We start from the raw sequence: 7,148 nt of genomic DNA, 5'->3' as shown, positions 1-7,148 counted from the left end.
GGAGTTATGTTGTGGAATGGATTAGATATAGAAATAAAAAGGAGTACCACGCTAAGACAATTTAAAAGCCTTACCTGTATAAATATGTTATCTTATGCATGTAACCCAAACATTTAAACGTGATCATTTGCAACATTTTCGACAAGTAGTAGTAGATATCTTCTTCTTTCTGTACAATTGCTTTCAAAATAAGACACTCTGTATTTGTGTAACTTTGCTTTGATTTGTAATGCCTCCTTTTATCAAAAGACCTTAAATGTTATGTGACATGAATATTGTAATTGGGGGTAGGTTCTTGAAATTCTACCTACTACTTTTGAGCGCTACTAAAATGTCTTAACATTTCAATGTAAATCTTGCTTGTATTGTATTGCTCAAAGAAGTTGAAAATAATAAAAAAAACAGTTAAAAAAAAGTTACGCTACTCATCATAGTCAGGACTGGGAAATTAACTGACCCGATTTCTGGCACTAACGTTTTGATATTATGCATGGTTGCCACATTTTCAACGGTGCTTGATGCAACCATTTCCAAATATTATTTTTCCCCCTAAAAATGAGTTTTGATGCATGTGCTTGGGAAACACACAACCGTTTCCAATGTTCAGCCATCTGGAGGTGAACTGAAACATTTGTGTAAATGGCCTAGATCTACTTGCAGCAAAACAGATCCCCAGATGCTTTCACTACTATCCTCGACAGCTGGTGCAGTGATTTTAAGTTTCCAAGCTTCACCTTTCCATACTTCATGTGGCCAAGTAGAACAATCTTTGTTTCATCTGACGAACGAGGGTTTCATCTAACGAGGGTATACAAATACTCACCAGAATTGTACACCTTATGGAATTAGAAACAAAACATAGACAGTCATTGAAATATGTATAAGCTAAAACCAGTTTTTTAAAATTGGTTTATTAGAAGAATAATGTTCCAATCGTCCCATGCAGTAGTTTATCATAACATGCTTGCAACTTCATGACTATGACTCTAGGTCATGCAACACAGCACCAGAAATTTTACTTGCAAAGTAAAGATAGGTTCAACCTGTGTTGTCTCCCAAATACACACCTGAAGCATTCAAATACAGCCCATACATCATGTGACCCACTGACTACAGAAAACTTCTAAAGATATGTTCATTTTATACACTCAATGTCTGTCTGTCCATTGAGTCGATGACAAATTAGCTCAGATATGCATCAAAGGTGTATTGAGGAAGCATACATTTCATTATTCAACAACAAAAAGCCCTTGTATACAGCTAGGCAGAGGTGGGTAGAGTAGCCAAAAATTGTACTCAAGTAAGAGTAGCACTACTTCAACAAATTTTAACTTAAGTAAAAAGTCGTCAGTAAGTATTCAGTAAGAAGGCTACTCAAGTACCGAGTAACAATCATAACAGCTGATGAATTACTGAATTATTATAAATTATTTTTAAAAATGTAAAATATTTTATTTTAAAATGTAAAAATAATGACAAAAATTTAAAATTATGTGCAAATTCTGGTATTTTAAAGACAAAAGATACACTAAAGACAAAATAAACACTTTTCTAAATCTTTTTTTTCCAACATTAAACTTTAAAACAATACTTACAGCTGTTAATGTAGCAGTGCAAAGTATTTGCAATGACAATATCTACTGTATATACTGTATGTGTACAAACAAGAAGTCTTATTTTAACATAAACTCTAGGTTTTTGTCTCTCTGATCCATTTTTGGTTAAAAGAAGTATTTATTCTTTATTTATGAAGTTACTCGCAGAGGGCAGAGTAGCGATACCTGAGTAATAATATGACTCAAGTAAAAGTACAGTGCATTAATACTACTCCTAAAAGTGCATTTTGCTCAGAAAATGACGTAAATGTAACTGAGTAAATGTAACTAGTTACATTTAGCTCTACCGCCTCGGCAACTGAGGAGCTCCCATAGCTCTGTCGATAATGCAGCAAGCACACTGCTGGCGCATAAAGGCTGATCTACTATTTGTCCCGTGCAAACGCATGTCACAAAAGACAGATGGACATTTGCAGAATGAACCACAACCACTAAAACAGTGATCAAATTTCATTTGGTCATTGTGTTTTCTGTCATTTAATTAGCGTTTGTTGGTATTCAAGGTTCAGGGCGATTATGTTCAGAAGGAAGAAGGTTCACAACACACCATTTGTCTTTTGTTATTGATCAATGAAAGGAAAAGTAATATTACTAATTATATCTAACAGACTGACTATCATTTTATATTATATGTTAATCTGTGATCTACATATCATTTGGAGGTAGAGTTAAGGCTGATACACACGCCGCAAGAACAAAGAAATTGGTTATTTTACTCAAGGCTGCAAGAAAAGAGTTCTTGCTGGCAAGGGTATTTAATGTTTCACACAAAGCAAAGTGCAGAACTCCTAGGAAGACTTCACAGCTTCTCTCCCACTTTATATATGTCAGACACCAAGCAATAAAAGAAAATTCTGCCCAGGATATATGTAAGAACCAAGACAGTGACGTCATTTCATTTGTGCATTTTGTGCATTAGGGGGCGACAACACAGTTATATATATATATATATATATATATATACATACACTCACCGGCCACTTTATTAGGTACCCCATGCTAGTAACGGGTTGGACCCCCTTTTGCCTTCAGAACTGCCTCAATTCTTCGTGGCATAGATTCAACAAGGTTCTGGAAGCATTCCTCAGGGAGTTTGGTCCATATTGACATGATGGCATCACACAGTTGCCGCAGATTTGTCGGCTGCACATCCATGATGCGAATCTCCCGTTCCACCACATCCCAAAGATGCTCTATTGGATTGAGATCTGGTGACTGTGGAGGCCATTTGAGTACAGTGAACTCATTGTCATGTTCAAGAAACCAGTCTGAGATGATTCCAGCTTTATGACATGGCGCATTATCCTGCTGAAAGTAGCCATCAGAAGTTGGGTACATTGTGGTCATAAAGGGATGGACATGGTCAGCAACAATACTCAGGTAGGCTGTGGCGTTGCAACGATGCTCAATTGGTACCAAGGGGCCCAAAGAGTGCCAAGAAAATATTCCCCACACCATGACACCACCACCACCAGCCTGAACCGTTGATACAAGGCAGGATGGATCCATGCTTTCATGTTGTAGACGCCAAATTCTGACCCTACCATCCGACTGTCGCAGCAGAAATCGAGACTCATCAGACCAGGTAACGTTTTTCCAATCTTCTATTGTCCAATTTCGATGAGCTTGTGCAAATTGTAGCCTCAGTTTCCTGTTCTTAGCTGAAAGGAGTGGAACCCGATGTGGTCTTCTGCTGCTGTAGCCCATCTGCCTCAAAGTTCGACGTACTGTGCGTTCAGAGATGCTCTTCTGCCCACCTTGGTTGTAACGGGTGGTTATTTGAGTCACTGTTGCCCTTCTATCAGCTCGAACCAGTCTGGCCATTCTCCTCTGACCTCTGGCATCAACAAGGCATTTCCTCCCACAGAACTGCCGCTCACTGGATGTTTTTTTCTTTTTCGGACCATTCTCTGTAAACCCTAGAGATGGTTGTGCGTGAAAATCCCAGTAGATTAGCAGTTTCTGAAATACTCAGACCAGCCCTTCTGGCACCAACAATCATGCCACGTTCAAAGTCACTCAAATCACCTTTCTTCCCCATACTGATGCTCGGTTTGAACTGCAGGAGATTCTCTTGACCACGTCTACATGCCTAAATGCACTGAGTTGCCGCCACGTGATTGGCTGCTTAGAAATTAAGTGTTAACGAGCAGTTGGACAGATGTACCTAATAAAGTGGCCGGTGAGTGTATATATATATATATATATATATATATATATATATATATTGAGAGAGAGAGAGAGATGCGCTTCAATTTTCTGTGATGAATTTTGACTATTAGTTCAGGACCATGTAGAAGCCCAGAACTGTTTGTTATTTAAGTGCAAACATCAAAGTTTAAAATCCTCTGACACCACTGTCATTTTTTTCCTGATGTCAAAGTGTGAATTTCTGGGCATATTCTGATCTTTAAAGATAGAAAAGTGAGCATTTCATGTTTCCACTGAAATTACCTAATACGCTAAGATAGATAGTTAGATCCACCTGTAATGGTTCCACCTCAGACTCAGCTCATCTCTTTGGCCATTAAATGTTTTCCATGACCCCAGATTGCACCTAGTTTTTCTCCTGCTTGTGATTTCCATTATGTTTAACTTATTACATACATTATTTGCTTTTTTTTCTCGTTGCTTTCTTTATCGCTCCATCGCCGGATCGTATTAAATGCAACACATTCCTTTAGGTTCGGCTGTCTTTGAATCAATCGTCATCATTACTGAAGTCAAACAAAACAAAGGCAATAAAACTAACAAAAAACCTGAATGGCAAAGGAATGCACACAGTTGCTCTTTTCATTCAGAGAGGGCCGTAGGAAGTGTACCAGTGATTTGTTACCATATTGGCTAAACGTCGGCAATGATAAAAGAAGTAGCTTGGTTCTTTAGAGCCATGAAGGCAGTCGGCCAAGTTTTAAATTGAAATTGAAGGTGAACTGGGAGCCAATGCAGGCAGAAGGAACTGGAATTATGAGTTCTTTTTCTGTACTGCTCAGCATCCTTGCAGTCACATTTTAAACCACCTGCATGTGAGTTACTGCAGAGATGATGAGGCCTAAATGTGAAATAATTTAGAATGTAATAAAACGGGTGTAATGAAACCATGAATTACTCTTTGAATATCATAGAAGAAGACAGGAGTCATAGGTTTCTGGAGGTCATGAAATGACCACACACACCCCTCAGCAACTGGGCATTAGAGAGTAGGGCTGGACGACATAGGAAAAAAAAAAGCATATCCATAAAATAGAAATCATATTGATCGATATCGATAATTATCAATAAATTCAAAAAATATATTTTTGTGCAACCCTGACCGTTTTATACTGTTGCTTAGCGACCCATTTATAGCTAAAGAACACAAAAACACACAATTCAAACTTAACCCTTTATTTAACCAACTCTTTTTTTTTTTTTTACCAAAACCGCAAGTTTTGGAAAAAAACAAACAAAAAAAAGAAAAAAGAAAGCGTGATCTCTGAACTCTTTAAAGGGGGCGGAGCTTGTTATCTGGGTCTGCGTTTGTGATTGGTTGGGAGGATGTAATGACTTTAATATTAAACCTACATGGCTAGAATGCAAAAGGAAGGAAAACTGTTGTTCTATTGAATTTTTTAATGACCCTTTTTTTTTCTTTTTCTATCATCGATATACGTCTATTGATCGATATATATCGTTATTGAATTATCGTCCAGCCCTGTTAGAGATGGCCTCGGAACAAGAGCATTCATACCTCTGGAACCTTTTCACATATTGTTGCCATGTTTCACTGTGGGGATGGTGTTTTCAACATGATGTTCTGTTCAGTATAGACTACGAAATTCAACTGTGGTCCCATCCGATAAGAAAACATGGTGCTGTTTGTTCTCTAATCTTCTCTAACAAACCTCTGAGGCCAGGTTTTTGTTAATAAAGCAAAATTTGAAAACCATGTCTCCGCTTCCCTCAATGTAAAAGTGAAGCATACCAATTTTTCAGAGCCATGGGGGATTTAGGTGTAAAGCAAACATGTTTCTTTCGACTGTAAGGTCTATTAACATTTTTACCTGGCCCATAAACGTCTTGGTTTAATTAAGGCAGTTTTCAGTCTAGATCTGCCAGGGGTATGAACAATTTCTGGCTTCACTGTAACAGCCCTGCTCTTCTTTGTGCTGGTCCATGATGCAAAATCCCAATAAAACACCTTGAAATTTGTCCTTGTCAAATGATAAAGTTCCAGATGTATAATTAATTTTTCAAGGCAGTGTAGTTCTACTTTATGTATCATGGTTTCCTATAATAACCCGCAGAAGACTGTTATCTAACTTATAGAAAGACAAATCCTGATACAAGATCTAACGCAAAACCCCTGCTATTCCCTGGAGTGTCCAGTAGATGGCAATGTCCATGCATGCCTGAAATACAGTAAAACAACGCAATTCATTCTTCTTAGAGGATGTTTTCCTTCTGTACATTAATAACTTTAGGGACAGCAAACTAGTTATAATCACCCATAAAGGCGGACATGATGAACATAGTAATTATTTCCTAAATATCTCGATGATTTACCAAAATCAAGAACATAGAATAAATAATCCTTTACTTGTCTAAAATACAGTTGACAACAAAGAGAAAATATGTTCAGATAAAGAAAGAATAAGAGCATGAAAATTAAAACATGATAAAAATGTTTAAAGCACATGACATTTGAATGAAAATGTAAAAAGCATAGTTGATAAATTTGAGTCTAACATTCGCCTTGAGGCGATTCCTATTTACAGGATTGTTTCTTTTCTCCCATTCTCACAGCGTCTCAGCACTTTTTTTTTTTGTCCGCGGTGGCTCCATAAGCTGCTGACAGTTCATTACATGCAACAGTGGTTATCATTTTAATTACAGAGGTGCTTAATATAATCCTACTAGGCCCGCCTGTTAGCAGGCTTGTTAGAGTCCTGCTTATTATCCTCCATGCTGTTCCACACCCCAGCAACTGTTCTCCCAAATGAGAGGCAGCCGCAGCGTAAACGGCCCTTACATCCCATCCAGAATGTAAGGCAGGCCGAAGCCAATCTACAGGACTATTTGCAGCTTGTGATGTTCATGTGAAGACGTTTATTGCGCCATCATTCACACATATTGAATGAAAATTGCACGGCAAAAAAACTTAAAAGCATCACTGAATCAAGATAGGGGGAACCAATATTCACACGTTTTCTTGTATAATTAAAAAAAATACGTGCAATGTATGGCTTGACATTTTGCTGGAAATTGCTTTAGTTGGACAGGACTCTTGGTACAAAGCTGCCAAATTAAGTTAAGGTACACTCTTTTGTCACAAAATAACTCAAGAAGGCCATCACAGTTTATAAATGTGAAGACTTATGGAGTGTTTCACATCTTTTGGTGTTAGAGTTGTTTGAAAAGTGGGGCTGTGAGGTCAGTTTCATGAAAAGTCAGTGTCATAACTGGAGTGGCAAATTTTAGAGGAAAAAAAAAAAAAAGAGCGTATTGTTTTGAAACAACAAAACCATCAAACCCCTGAACAGTTTTTGGCAA

Source organism: Fundulus heteroclitus, chromosome 8 (genome assembly GCF_011125445.2).
Source record: "Fundulus heteroclitus isolate FHET01 chromosome 8, MU-UCD_Fhet_4.1, whole genome shotgun sequence".
Classification (NCBI taxonomy): domain Eukaryota; kingdom Metazoa; phylum Chordata; class Actinopteri; order Cyprinodontiformes; family Fundulidae; genus Fundulus; species Fundulus heteroclitus.
This window is presented reverse-complemented; position numbering follows the sequence as displayed.